Here is a 15812-nt window from a genome sequence, read left to right as displayed (position 1 = left end):
CGCCGGTTTTGAAAGATGAAACATGTTCAGCTCTGCAAGCTGAGATGTTTGGTGAATTTTGGCATCAGAACAGTCGATTTCTGGCAAATGATGTGCCAAAACTCACACTCTTTTCCTCGCTCGTAAAAACCCAGCCCCACACACACACACACACACACACACACACACACACACACACACACACACACACACACACACACACACACACACACACACACACACACACACACACACACACACACACACACACACACACACACACACACACTCTCTCTCTCACACACTCTGGCTAACTTTACCTATTGGCTTGGCTGTATCTGCAACATCAAACAGACAACTGCCAATTCCACTACAGAGAGCAGTGTTGCACAATGCGTACAGACACTGACTGAGCTGAGTTCAACCTTCAGCTGGTTTTGCAATACAAAGAGAGTGCTAGTGAAGTTTGCTAATGTGCATCATTGACCCCAAACAGACAGAAATCAACTGTAAATCTCTGGCAGGGAGGGGTTGAATTGAGAGAAAGTTCAGAATAATTCTAAATATTTGTGCTGAGCACCTGCTGTGGAGGACCACATATCTTGCCTGTGAAAGCTCCATTTCTCCTCATGATACGAGCAAATAGTTTCAAGCAAGGCAAATCTCAGAGACTGTAAGTATGAAGTCTGCAGTCACGTATGGCACACATACTCAGACAAACAGTGGGAGAGGAGTGCTGGAGAGGAAGACTGGCAATTGAATTGCTTTCATTCCACACTCCATTGGTGCAGAAATGTTCAACAACAGTGAGCAGCTTAGCATTCAGTATGAAAACAAACAGTTAGTTGAGAGCTGGAGACGAGTTTTATGTCTGTGGCGTGTGCACATGTTTGTGTGCATGCATCTGCACACATGTGTACAAAGCCCTGGTGTCTGAGTTGGGAGATTTGAGTCGTGTGTGTGTGTGTGTGTGTGTGTGTGTGTGTGTGTGTGTGTGTGTGTGTGTGTGTGTGTGTGTGTGTGTGTGTGTGTGTGTGTGTGTGTGTGTGTGTGTGTGTGTGTGTGTGTGTGTTAGACAGTCCTAATACTATAGCTGAAACCTGGCAGTCCTATTCTAGTGTTTATTTTCATCTTCACCTCTGGGTCTGCCCAGTATCTACAGTTCTTATCTGTTTACAACAACCACATAACAACCACATATGTTTTCAGTAGTGCAGGCTTCAAATTGTTGCCTTCTGTTAAAATATAATTGATTTATAGTTCCTGGTCAAAGCTGTGAAGTGTGTAATCTCTCTAATCAAATAATTTATCATATTCAAAGAATCCACAAAAGAAGGACACACAAACAGCATCCCATTAATTAAAACCATTAGATATTGCTAATTATTGAGGAAATGACCATTGTACAGCTGCAACACTTTGATTACACCCTTCTCTATTTACTCTATTAGTCCTACCTCAGCCAGGTCTCACATGCTGATTGGCTGAAACCAGGTCAGGAGGGTTCATTCTCATTTTTTAAAGGGGTTGCTACAGGGATCCACATGCAGAAAGTCTGCTCCAGTTTTCCTTGCCCTCTCACCTTTTGTCGGCGCTGTTTGTTCTGGATTTGAGTGGTTCTTCTACTGCGGGAACTTTGTGAGTCCACACCCTAATGGCAACGTCAATTAAAGATCTATAGGACTGTGCCGCCGCTGGTAGGAGGGTGGGTGTGGGTGTATGTGTGTGTGTGTGTGTGTGTGTGTGTTGTAACTCTAAATGTAACCAAATTGACCCATAGGGTTCCTAGGATTTTACTCTGTGTGGGGCCTGTGCATGATACGTGTATTCAAGTTTCTGCGCGTGGCCGCGTTCGTGCATGTTTTTGGTGGGTTCGGGTAGGGGGGGGTATGGTCCCAAAGGCGTGTTCTTTTCTCTTGTTGAGTCATGCCACCAAGGAGCTCATCGTCTCATCACCCTCTCAGTGTTGGATACGCACATATAAAACTAGAAAAGTGTGCTCCTCGGAGCATAGGTCTCCACCAGGCCGGGTTGTCTACCCAGGGTACGCAAACTTTCCAAGGCAGTCATAGCCAATTGGAATGGGATCTGAAAAATCTGAAAAAGATTGAGGAAAATGTAATCTGGCACAAATGGTCGGGGCTATATGGAGAGTTGCGTCATGAGCCAAGGAATCCAGGGGGAAAATCAATATTATAGTACAGCCTATGGATCAAGAGTTATAGGCCAAATGAAGTGGGCTGTTGTAGCGCCACCATGAGGCTGATTTGGAACATTTGGGGTGGAGGTTCTTCCTTTGTAGGTGCAATGTTTCACGGCAATCGGGCCGGTTCATGATTTGTGTTATTAGTGGGAAATCTTGTCAGGAGAATATGGTCGTGGCCTATTTGGGTAGTTGGATAATTATTCAAGGAATCCAAGGGGGAAATAATTTGGATTGTATGACCTACAGTTCAAGAGTTATAGGCCAAAACGTGAATCATTTGTTATAGTGCAACCATGAGGCCGATTTGAAAAATGTAGGGTAGCATTTCTTCCTTGGCCTAGTGGGAATGTGCGTGCAAAGTTTCATGATTTGTGGCATTTTGTGCTATACGGGCCACTCCCGCAAACTTTGTCAGATTTCTCATATTCCATTCTGATTAGAAATATGATTGGTTTCCAGATATTGGAGACGTCTTGATCATATGACTATAGAGATAATGTGTACCGATTTGCATGAGGTTTGGACAAAATATGTAGGAGTAATATCAAGAAATGTGTTTTGCAAAAAATTGGCCTGATGGTGGCGCTGTGAAAACTATAGGGCAGAGGTTCTTCCTTGGGCTGCTGGGAATGTGCGTGCGTGCAAAGTTTCATGCTGATCGGTCCAACGGTGCCGGAGATTAGCTGTTCACAGACGGACACACGGAAGGACAGATTGACAGATGGACGGACGGATGGACGTGAGCGAAAACATAGTCTCCGGCTTTCGGCCGCCCGACCTGGCGGAGGCAATAAACCTGTGTGTGGGCCCACACACACACACACACACACACACACACACACACACACACAGATGCCAAATCCTGCCTTTGCGTGTTTGGCTCCCAGTCAGTATCTGAATCACCAACACACACATCCAAAACCTTCTACTGGTTTGGCCTTCCAGTCACATGCTGGTAAAGAGAAGCCATTTTGCATGTCATGCTAATGTCACGCTTTCACTTGATCCATCAGTTGGAACACAGTAAAACTCATCCACAGGCCTGCCCCACTAACATACATACAGTAGCTCATCTGTCTGTTGAAGGCTGCATTGACAAAGATCTCATTTAAAAATTGCTGAACCTATTTAAGCACCCATTAAAAAGACACATCAATTCCAAAACATCTTAAAATGTAATTTTAGCTACAGTATGTGCCTTTTATGAGACATAAAAATACGTCACCGCACAGTCATAGCTACTGATACAGACACATTTTATTGGGACATAATGGAGAATAAGCCCAATACAACTGTATTTCCTGCCAGACACACATGATGGTGTTTCTTTTATAAACTTTGCCTAGGCTGATCTAAAATGGCTATTGTTGACTACCTTTTCTTTTATATCACTGATGTAATGTATCTAACAATGATCTTTTCTAATGTGTGGTTCTATTGCTTGTGATATTCTTTCAGATTTTCAGATAGGCAAGACTGTTGAATGTTGTTATTGGACTTGAAATTATTGCAATAATTTATACTGTATATTTGCTGCTTTCCCGCATACACTTAAATACCGCTGAACCTGTTTTTAACCTCCCTGTGACTGGTCGGTTCACCTGTGATAGGTGATCCTTTGCACCTGTGTATATTTAACTGTGTAAAGCGGGGGTCTTCAACGTTTTTCAGGCCAAGGACCCCTTAGCTGAGAGATAGATGAAGCAGGGACCCCCAGTACATATTAGATTCATGTTAAATGTGTGTTTTCAGACCGTAGATGTTCCCCCCAGAATAGGGATGCGAGGGTTCAAGTACTGGTTAATGTAAAAAATTAAATAAAAAGTTCCTATCACACAAAGATTTGGCGGCCAGTATCTCTAAGGACCCCCCAGGGGTCCCGAACCCCCTGTTGAAGATCCCTGGGTAAAACATTTTTAACCTCAACCCTGACAAAGGCTGCTTTGCTAGCCAAATGTTGTTTTTTGTTTTCTGTTATGTACGAATACAATTTTTTTTTGCATCGGTAGCTATGTGTGTGCGACTTTTTATATTTTTATAAATCGGCCCGGGACCTCACATCTCTTTGTACTTTGTACTAATCCTTCTGAGACAGCCATACAAACACAAAGTATGTGCCAAATGAGTAAAGAAATAGATTTTGTTGTTATGTTATGTTATGTTACTGTATGTGAACATAACATATTGTGTATGGACACAAGGAGAAACTCTGGACCTCAACTGTTACTTTGTTTCCCATCTAAAATAGATAGAAAGCAATGACTTGTTCATATTATTTTGGAATAAAAGTCTGAGCTCAGATTACATGTTTCCCCAGCATTGCTTAATTCAGACAAGAACAGAGAGACGTGCGCCAACTTGCCGCAATTTAAAACCCAAATGTATGCAAACAAAGCTTCAGGTGAAACTCATGTTTCAAAGCACTTCAATATTTATCCTTTATAAAGCTGTTTTCATCCCTGATTAAAACCAGGACACTAACCTGTCTGGCCACCCACATTCACGGAAACCAGTGGTTAATTGAACAGCCACGTGCCAGAATCAAGGCTATGGCACCAATTCTGTTGCTGCACTGTACTAAGACATGCTTAATGGCGGGCGGGTAGCTTCTGGGGGGGACTTCAGCTTCTGTTGAAATTCAAAAGGCTTTGGCAAAAGAACAACAGCTGATGTTATATTTTAGACAGAGACGAAGGGATTTCAACATGGGCAAGTCCCTCACACACATTGGTGGCAGTGAACCAAAGGTTAAGGGTAACACAGACTTGTGGCATCGTAGTTCCTCAAGACTTCACACTCTTACTCCGAGGTCACATAGCTTCTGCTTTGCTGAAAGAGCTTGAATCTGATTTAGCAGTCAGGTACGCACTCAGTGCCTCTAGGTAGCCAAACGGGAGTGAACACAAGTTTGATTAAAAATAAATCAAACACTACTTTCAAGTTAATTTGCCCCCCCCCGCCCTTCCTCGCCCTCCACACATTTTGTTCACCTCTCGGATGGAAATGTGAGGCTGATCCGTGGTCAGCGCTCGGGGCTAATGGCGGGCGGGTAGCGGGTGAGCAGCAGCCATGCGGGAAGCACACAGTCAGTCCTGTGATAGCCGTATGAGATTCCACATGCTCTGATGAGTAATTCATCCCTCCCCTCCCCTCCCTTCCCTCCTCCATACATCCCTCCGCTGCCACTCGTCGTACGACCCTGAGTCATCATCCACACTTTCCCTCTCTCTCTCATTCCCTCTCTCTGTCTCCTTCTCTCTCTCTCTCTTCTCCTCCTCCTCCTCTCCCTGTGGTGAGGAGGATTCTTCCCTCCTTCCACAGTGGCGGTCCCGGAGGGAATCTCAACAGAATAGCCTCCCTCTGATGAGTCATTCACCAACATTGAAAGCTCTGCTCCACACACCACCCTCTCTCTCTCCAGCCCCAACACCCCACCACACCACACCCAGGCCTGGATCACAGTTCTGTACAGCCTGTCTGTCAGTTCTGCACAGCCTGTCTGTCTGTCTGCCTGTCTGTCTGTCTGTCTGCCTGTCTGCCCTGCCTGCAAAGTAAAATCCTCAGTGTTGATTTAACTCAGAGAGTGTAGAAATACATAGTTAACACTACATTTCTTTCTTTCTTTTCCTTGCTTTCTGTCTTTCTACTGTCTTATATGCTTGCGTTTGTACCTTGATGTCTATTCATCTCTCTCTTGTTTCATCTATGTATCTGCCAGTTTGTCAGTCTCTCTCTCTCTGTTTCTGTCTGCCTATATTTATTCCTTTGTGACTCTTTTCTTTCTGCCTACCTTTATGTCTCTTGGTCTGTTTCTCTGTCTGTCTGTCTGTCTGTCTATAGTGTCTGTCTGTCTAACTGCCAGTGTATCTGCTGGGCTGGATGGCAATTTGTCCTCTCTATCTGCACACCTGTCTGTATTGCTCTTTCTATTCATTTTGTCTTCCGGCATGCTCATCTGTCTGTCCATCCGCCCCTTGGCACAAAATCACAAAGTCAAAACCCTGAAGGACATGGAGGATTGACTCTCTGTCTGCATGTTAAACAATGAGTACTTGGACAGAAACATAATGTCAGAGTAAGTCATGATAAGTCAGCCAAAGGGAAGCGTTGGTTTATAATAGATGCATTTAATAATGTCTGGGCAAAGTGTGACATGTTCCCCTCTCGCTCTACATTCCCACAGTCCCCATGTTTGCAAAATACTAATCTGCATCTTTGCATGTGCAGCGAAACGTTCAGCAAAAACCCCTCAAGGCATTATAGTTACTGTTTATCTCTAGGGATTGTACCATGAGACGGTTGACTGCCTGGAAGAAAGAACAGGTCATTTTTTATACTTTTAGAGTTCAATTAAGTATTTCACAGGGTTAACGGGTGGACGGCTCGTCTGGACGTCTTATGCTTAGGACTACCTGCCTTGCATTTTTTTTATAAGTTAACCATGGATGGATGCCTGGTCCCCTTAGTGTGACAGCTTGTTGCGGTGATGTCATACAGTACATACTGTATAGAGTTTCTCGGTATGTTGCAACAGGAGAATTGTTGACCATTGCAAGAGCAATAAGGATTTTTAGGGGCATTATGACTGGGTTAATAAAACACAGCTGCCCCTAAAAGTCCCTCACTTTTCTTGCTGCCTTTTTCTCTCCCTCCCTCGCAAGCTTAACCTTCCTCTTATGTTTCATTCCAACATTTTGAGATGGAGCTGCAGTATTTACTGGCTCGTCAAACGAGATTTGGGTTCATAACTTTGGTAGCAGTACAAGTACGGCTGAAGAACGGCAACAACCTGGAATGACCAAGACTTTAGAATATTGAACGTTTGAGCCGGATTTATACTTAGTTGCGCACCAGAAATAGCTGATCTACAAGCTCACAGCGCGTTACGCTGCGACACATTGTGAACTTATAGATCTGCTATTTTAGGTGTGCACAACAGCATGCAACAAAGTATATCAAGCCCTTTAGGGGAGCTGGGTCACATATTTCACACAAAGCAAGCGTGCTTGCCAGTATTTATGAATTGTATATTTATAATGGCAGAGTTTTATTGGGATTTGCACTGACGTTTTTAAAGGGGGTCGAATGAGTTCAGACCAGAGTTTCCGAGAAGGAACGCTCCTCATGTTCATTAGTAGTTCGGCTTTCAAGCAAAAGGTAAACAGTCTGTGGCTTTTACACTTAGCAGAGTTTCCTACATAATGCTTAAATACCATTGCAAGATATAGCCTACTTGGCTGTTGCAAGGCATTCACTATCTCATTCGAGAACTCGGTGAACTCAGTGACCTGCAATGCAAAACAAACAGGGAAATGTAAGGAAATTCTATTTAAAGTAAGCCTATAACCCTACTAACAAATGATGTGAGGAGAGGGCATATGAGACAGGCGTGATGGAAAAACAAAAGATGTAAGCAACACTGTGCAGTAAGTGGCGAGATGAGCCCGATTGGACCTTTTAAACGATGTGAAATGCCACTGAGAGAGCGTTGGCAGGCAGTAGCAGCCTGCACTGTTTAATATCACAACTTTAATCAGCACACTTGGTGACTATCCCAGAGCTCCCCATAGCTATGGAGCTTATTCAAACCAGGCCCATTCCACCAAGCCTGCCTTACTAGGCCCTGGGCTCTCATACTCTGGCTGGCTCTTTCTCTTGTATAGCATACATGGAGAGGATTTGGCTGGAGTCTGTTTATCTGCCTTTTTTGTGATGTGTCATTTTACTTAAGTGGGCAGAGATGTGCGAGTGAGTGCTGATAGGTAAATGTATAGTTCCTAATTTAAAACTTACTAGACACATATATATATATATATATATATATATATATATATATATATATATATATATATATATATATATATATATATATATATATATATAGTGTGTGTGTTTACGTATTTATTTATTTTAACTAATGGATACTAATCTAAATTTAATTGGAATCAGGGTGGATAATGTGTCCATTTTCCCTGCAACCTACTGTACTGTAGGCCCATAGCAACTCGCTACAATAGCAACAAAGAATAGCAGGCTTGTAAAAACAAATGAACTGCCACTGATTTGTTAAACATGGCCTTGGAGCGAGACCATAAATAACTATTTAAAAAGCCAATACTTGATATAAATAAAACAAACTGGAAAAAAAAAAATGCAGTGATTTACTGTCTACTTGCTGGTGGCAAGGGAGACTGTCGTTTATTATGACCATTTAAGAGCGTTTCTAGCGGTCACAGTGGAGTGTTTTTTTGTCAGCTTTTAAAATAAAAATCCCATGCTTCAGCAAATATCTTACCTATGTGTCATTTGCAGCACGGAGATGCCACCATCACCATCCGTTCTATTAATTACATAAAGCATCTAGTGTCAGGATGCTAAATTCATTAGTGAGATATGTACGGCATGCTAGGGTCAGGACAGATATAGAAACAGGCCTTCAAAACAACTTCTTCACCACTTGACATGCTTGTTCCACATAATAGTGGGTGGGCTTTGCTACTTTTCTTAGGGTCATTGCAGTAACTTTCTTTTTTAATTATATGCAGTCTTGGCCAGAGATGTATCCAATAGTGTTACATGATCTTTAAATTCAAATGTTCAGCCTTAAAAGAGAATGGGTTTAGCATACTGTCTTAAAAACCTAATAAAAGTTTAGATATCCTTTTAAAAACCCATGCTCATCTTCTTTTTCCAAACTATTTTCTTTCGTTTTTTGGGGGCCTACATGTTTGTCCATGAGCTGGAAACACCTTTAGAATATATTTGTAATTTAATGTAAATTTAAATTGTAATAAAAAAAAACAGTTTAAGGGACATAATTGGAATTTTGCTAGGTCTACAATAATGCCTTAACTGTGTAGTAGATGCAGGGCCTATGCGCTGCATACATAGGAATAAACCTAGGCCTATATACTATTCTATTATACAGTGTTTTCTCTTCAAAATTGATTCATATTTAACACCAGCCAGAGTTTGTTTGCTCTTGATGCCCCCGCCCCCTCTTTTTATCTTTTTTTTAAAAAACGTCTTTATAAGTCAACAAGTGACTGAGCGAGTATTGTTTGAGTTTCTTTGCTAAAAGTTGAAGCATTTGCAATTGTTCCAAACAGAAACGTAGCCTATAATATATGCTATTATTGCGTTGCCAAAGAGATGTCATAATAACTTCATAACTTAACCACAGGCCATACAATAGCCATGTAATGAATAAAGCCCACAGTGGAGATTCTCTAGTAACTTGGCGGGTCACGTGTGCCAGAAACTGGGACTTTGTAGGCCAGTTGAATGAATGAGGACTCACCTTGCCCGCAAAGACCCAACCTCTGACACACAGCATGATCAGCATCACTTGCACCGTCTAGCAAACTCCAAAGTCCAAATGTAAACCTTTGATTGTTTAAAAAATATATGTTTTTTGTGTGTGTGTGTGTGTGTGTGTGTGTGTGTGTGTGTGTGTGTGTGTGTGTGTGTGTGTGTGTGTGTGTGTGTGTGTGTGTGTGTGTGTGTGTGTGTGTGTGTGTGTGTGTGTGCGCAATCTTTTTGTAGTAACTTAAATACCAGGTGTGTCATCTTCATCTAATAGCTCAACATTCTTACAAAGATGGTTGGTTGGGATAGAGTGCGCTGCTACTCTCAATCTATAAACTGTAGCCAAAAATCTATAAATACCTATTGATGGATACAGGATAGGTGGGCACTAGGGACAACTGGGCACCTTGATGTAAAATTGCCTATTTTGTCCAAAATGTTACAAAATAAAATGTTTGAAAAATGGTCTTAAGTAATGTAAAGTAGGCTATACATGACGTGAACATTCACTGTACATCATCATCAGACTTAATTTTATCCTTCAACGTATTGTTTATGCCCCAAAATGACTGGATATACAGGTTGTGTAGCAATTTGTAGCAATTGTAGAAATAGATAGATCTTAATTGTCGATTGTTTAAGCATGTTCTAATCATGTATACTTTACTTTAATTAAAAACATTTTCCAAAAAATATATTTTTTAAACATTTGGGGGAAAGATTTGCCAATTTAACACCGAGGTGCCCACTCTACCTTGGTGCCCACCTATCCTGTTGCCCTATTGATCCTCCGCTGTCTTGTCAGTCAGTCAGTCAGTCAGTGTGTGTAGAAGTGTCGCTATAAGTGTCGCTGGGTGGCTGTTACCTTTCTGTCCAATGTCAGTCACACAGACACAATGATGAGCACAGAGCTGGGTGTCTGCATCCCGTGGTAGGCAGGCAGCAGATGACTTCTCCTTTGAACATACAGGACTTGGTCTGTATGTGGCGTGGTGTGTTGAACTTGAAGTTCTCCGTCCATCCCCACCACCACCGCCCCTGTTATAATAATATTGGATCAGTTGCGTTATAGTAGCCTATTATTGCACGAAGACCCCCACACACATTTAGTAAGATTATGATCCTTTGGGGACAGCAATTGCAGCAATTTCTTCTAAAAACTCGGACAGTCTTGGCATCATTCCTCCCATCATCCAAGGCAAAAAGAGAAGACGCAACAGCTGTATTGCTGCCTTGTTTGAGCCCCGTTTCTTCCCCCGAAACCGTTTTCCAATCCCAGCGACCACCTCATGCGCACGTCGTGCAGTGACAGTTATAACCAAAAGATCCGCTCTTTAAAGAGCCGCTGGTGTTATTGCCATGTTGCAGCTTATATGACCACGATCTCACTTCTCGGTGGAAGGAGCTGATATATGGTGTTGCGCCCTCGTGTTGGCCCTCCCTCCCCAACATGGACTTCTGCTAAGTGGTATTCTGAGCGCGTCACTCCAATTATAGGTTTCCGTCGCTGAGATGTTTTAGCGCAGCAGTGTTTGGTATTATCTATTGATTTGGCACGAGCATAAACACAGCCAAGAGCACTGTTGTTGGGTAATAATAGCCACGACATGTTTGCCTATAAAAATGCATACATTCCTGAGGTGTGTTGCTTCTAAAGTCCAGGAACAGTACAGTAGCCTTAGCCATGGATCACGCGACGGTCGTCTGTCACGACCGTCATGGATGAACTTCAACCTGGTGTTTGCATTTTCTCCTTTTTTGGCCCGTACATCTACATAAACGTTCAGATTTCAAATATAAAGTGCTTACCTCATGGCCACGGATGTTAAAATTGTGTACGGGCACTCAGAAGTACCCGTATGTTCCGTATTGTTCAATAAAATGCATTTTAATCCGACTGGTGAACATTTTCTCATAGTTATAGTGTATCAGAGTGCAATACACCTCCCAGCCAATAGGCTCGCATAGTTGAAAGCATAATGGAGAAAATACGGAGAAAATGGCCACCAATTGGATTAAAATGCTTTTTATTGAACAATACGGAAGATACGGGTATTTCTAAGGGCCCGTACATAAGTTTAACATCCTTCGCCATAGGGTAAGCACTTTATATTTGAAATATGTACGTTTATGTAGATGTACGGGCCAAAAAGGGAGAAAGTGCAGACACCAGGTTGAAGTTCATCCATGACTGTCATGATATGACAGTCATGTTTCAGGGCTAGATCTAAGGCTAATTTGGCACGAAACATAAAAACAGCCAAGAGCACTAGTTGGGTAATAATAGCCACGACATGTTTGCCCTAAAAATGCATACATTCCTGAGGTTTGTTTCTTCGATCGAAAGTCCAGGAACAGTCGCCTATATCTCTTTATGTTTCCAATGGATCTCTTGATTAAATAATCAGCAGTTCCTTGACAGTGCCGGTGTCTCCTGTTCTCCCGTAATAACATCGATCAATTCAACACACTTTGTGAGGAGGATACATGCCAGGTAATCACATCTCTTCGTTTTTCCTGAATTCTCTCCCCCCCCCCCCCCCCCCCCCGGGAATCAATAAAGATTTATCTTATCTTATCGTTTTACATCATTGACCAGAATATGTTAGCGTGGCCTGACCCCTCGTGGTGGAAATGTGCATTGTGTCGTTGCGTTCAACTTTGTTATACATCATGGGGCAATCCTTAGATTATAGGCTACATAAATAAATGTGTGAGATTATTGTCTGCCTGAATATGGCGGAAGTTATATCCTAAAAATCTAGACTATGTTAAGTTATTTTGTTTGATGGCCTACATGATGGTGGATATTTATTAGATAGATTACATTTTTGGTAATTTGTTGATTTTGTTCTGAATGCAGCACGGGTGTAGACTACTCGGCATATTCACCGAGGGGAAATATTATATTGTATTTGTAGCCTTGGATCAAGACTATAATAGATGTATACTTTTTTTTAATCAATTTTGACATTTGCATATGATATCTATGATCGTCTTGGGCTTCACCCCCCAATTGTCACTGGACATCCGCCCATAAAATCCGTATTTCTCCAAACATGTACAAATGCAAAGTATAAAGTGCTTACCTGGTAGGCCCTGATGTTAACTCAGCATTCGGAGTCTTTGTGCACGGTATTACTCCGTATTTTTCAATAAATATGTGTTTTAATCCCGTCTGTGCCTGAACGCCATTTTCCCCCCTCGTTTACTTGCTGTTTACATTGAGTGTAATTCCGGCTTTCACCGGATGCGCCCTGTCACTACCGACCATTGAGGAACAGGGAACTTCCGACAGAATCCGACACAGACGGGATTAAAACACACATCTATTGAAAGATACGAGCTAATACATTGCACACAGATTCCGAATATTGAGTTAACATCTAGGGCTACCGGGTCAGCACTTTATATATATATTTTGTACATGTACGGAGAAGTACGGGCTTTCCGCGCGGATGTCCAGTGACGATTAGGGGGTGAAGCCCAAGACTATCATAGATACGAAAGTAAAAGTCAGACTCGATAAAAAAAATACATCTATGATAGTCTTGATCCAAGGCTATTGTATTTGTATTACTCTGTGTTGTATTGTAGGCTATAGCTAATGCATTGTATTGTTTTCTATTGTAGTCTACTGAGATGACGCCCTACTTGCAGATCGAGCGTGGTGACGCGCTCGCACAGCAGCCAGCAATGTCACACTGGGCAGATGATATGGGCCAAGAACCGCTACACCGGCCTTCATCTTCATAACGGCATCATATTTTACGCAATCGACACAAGTGCGGATGCGTATCTTCCTTTCAACAGTTACATTAACGAAGGAAAACCGTTGGTGAGTAAGTTAAAAGGTCCTGTTTACTGTACGTGTGTGTGCGTACGAACTTCTAGCACAGCGACGTAACCAGCTAAAGACAAGTGCGTCTTGTTCAACGTGTAGGCAGCAGACACAATGTACAATTGTAATACATCATAAATGTTTCTTAATCACCAATGTTGAGCCGTTTTTATAATTTACCTATCTTTATTCTTTGTCAGCCCATAGCTTTGCGGTTTATGATTTACATTCCCTCAACTACAGGGGTTATTGATCTTAGTAAATAAATCTTACTAATTTCATTGGAAACTATCCTTTGCAATGTGTGCTGCTGCTCCCCATGGGAATGAACAGCTGATAAAACAACAGGTCTAGCAAACCAAGTTCCTATCTGTCATGGGTCATGACGTGACGTCAGAACAGAAGGCCCAGTGATGAGGGATTGTGTCAGTCATCCAGCTGGTCAAGAGCAGGTGATGGTCTGAGATGGGAGTGGAATGTATTATGGCGTAAAAAGGAAACACAATACCATTAATGAGACAGCAGAACCGGATTTGATAGGGCCTGTGTGGTGACAGATTTTGGGGCTATTAATAAATCCCACACATGCCTTTCTCCTGCAAAACATGATGTATAGGGCCACCCATTTCAACTGATACAATAATGCTCTGTGCTCACCCCAAAATACGCTCGCCCCGGGTCAAATACGGCGACCTCGGAACGGTCGCCATCATTCCTAAACGTAACCTGAGTAAAACTAGGCCTAAATCTAACCTTATTCCTAAACGTAACCTCTGGAAAACTATGCCTAAACCTAACCTTATTCCTACACTTAACCTTATTCCTAACCTTAACCTCAGTAAAACAAATACAATAATACAAGAACCGCTGGGGGTGAGTGTGTTTTGGGGCGAGTCTTCTAGTTACCATTTTAACAGCCCCACTGCCTGTCCCTTCTCTCTCTCTCTTTGCAGCGTATAGTGGGGCCCATAGGCACTGGATGTGGGCGGAACCTGCGCCTGGCTCCCTGTGGCCTTCCCGATGGTCTCTCCCACCATTAAGGCTGTGGTGGATGCGGTGTGGGCCGTGTGGAGCATCGGAGCCTCCATCTATGACTATATAAAAACCAACGCCATGGAGGAGCGCATCCATGACCTGGAGAACGTCATCGGCATCCATCAGTGTGTCATTGGGCTGCTGTCTGCAGGCGTGGTGGCTCTCATCACCTATATGTTTTTTCGGAAAATGTAGGTGATGAGAAGGACCTGAAAAAGGAACAGTATGTTTCCACTGTTTGGGGTACTACACAGGGAAGGTGGACAGATCAGATCCAAACACATCTGGGATCCCATCTGGACAACCAAACATCCCATCATTAGATCAAAGATTCTCCCGTTTTGGCTGATAAGAGATATTTGGGCTTACAAGGTATGCAGTAGAACTTCCTGTGTGCCCCTATAATAGAGTCCTGATTACAAGATCTGCTAAGGGTGTAGTTTCCATGGGAAGACTGTAAGGTTGCCACGCCACCCCTGGGTGTCTTCTCTAGTCATACAGGAGGTAAGGAAACAGCATAGAATACAGGACTTAGTGGTAGTGGTAAACAAGGTGAGATAATGACCCCCTACATGCATCACGCTTTGTCATTTGTTATTAATTTCTGCTAATCGATGGCAAACTCGATTTCTCTGTACAAAGACTGGCAGACTGTGCGTATGTGCATAGCCTCGACTACTGTATATCTTTTGCAACTCTTCAAAGGGATCTTATCTGAAACGTACTCCAGCTCAACTTATGCCTTAACGCGCCTTGTGTTTCCCCTCTCTGAACTCTGACAGGGGCATTATTCTGTTGTTTGCACTAAAATCATACTGAAGGCTGAATGTTACATCAGAAGCATTGTGTGCCTCAAAGCTGCAATGTGAAAAGTTGTGTCAAATTAAATATACGACTGGTATGGCAAGATGCTTTGATGTCAGAGTTGAGGCAATCAAGATGCAGAGGGGCCCGAATGTATTTTTTATTGAGGCATCTATAATGGATAATATCCATTGTATTCATGTAGCCAATTCTCTACATTATAGAGAGTTGGCTACAAGGTTCTCCTATAAGCATCACTTTTGCCAACAGGTAGAGGAGTCTTTAAATAGTGTTCATTGTGCTATTATACTGTCATTTCCTCATTTAGACAAGATAAAATCGACTATTTGTGAAACCCGTCAGGCCTACAGTTCTCTTAATCAATAACAAATGTTGACTTATTAACTAGACTGTGCGATTGTTGTATGGTGTACCTAAGGTGCAGTAAGTGATGTGTTGAAATAAGTGTTAAATAGATATTCTTATAGTAATCATTGCTATATAGTGTTTGTTCAGTAACTCTTAGTAAACAGAAAATGCACATTCAGGTCAGGATACCAATTTTATCCAATGATGAGAGAAAACTCCTATAGGATAAACAAGTGAAATTGGAGGTGATGACACAAATAAGACTATAGA

Source organism: Gymnoscopelus braueri, assembly GCF_963280865.1.
Source record: "Gymnoscopelus braueri genome assembly, chromosome: 2".
Taxonomy (NCBI): domain Eukaryota; kingdom Metazoa; phylum Chordata; class Actinopteri; order Myctophiformes; family Myctophidae; genus Gymnoscopelus; species Gymnoscopelus braueri.
The sequence above is the reverse complement of the archived record's forward strand: the minus strand, read 5'-3'. Positions refer to the sequence as shown.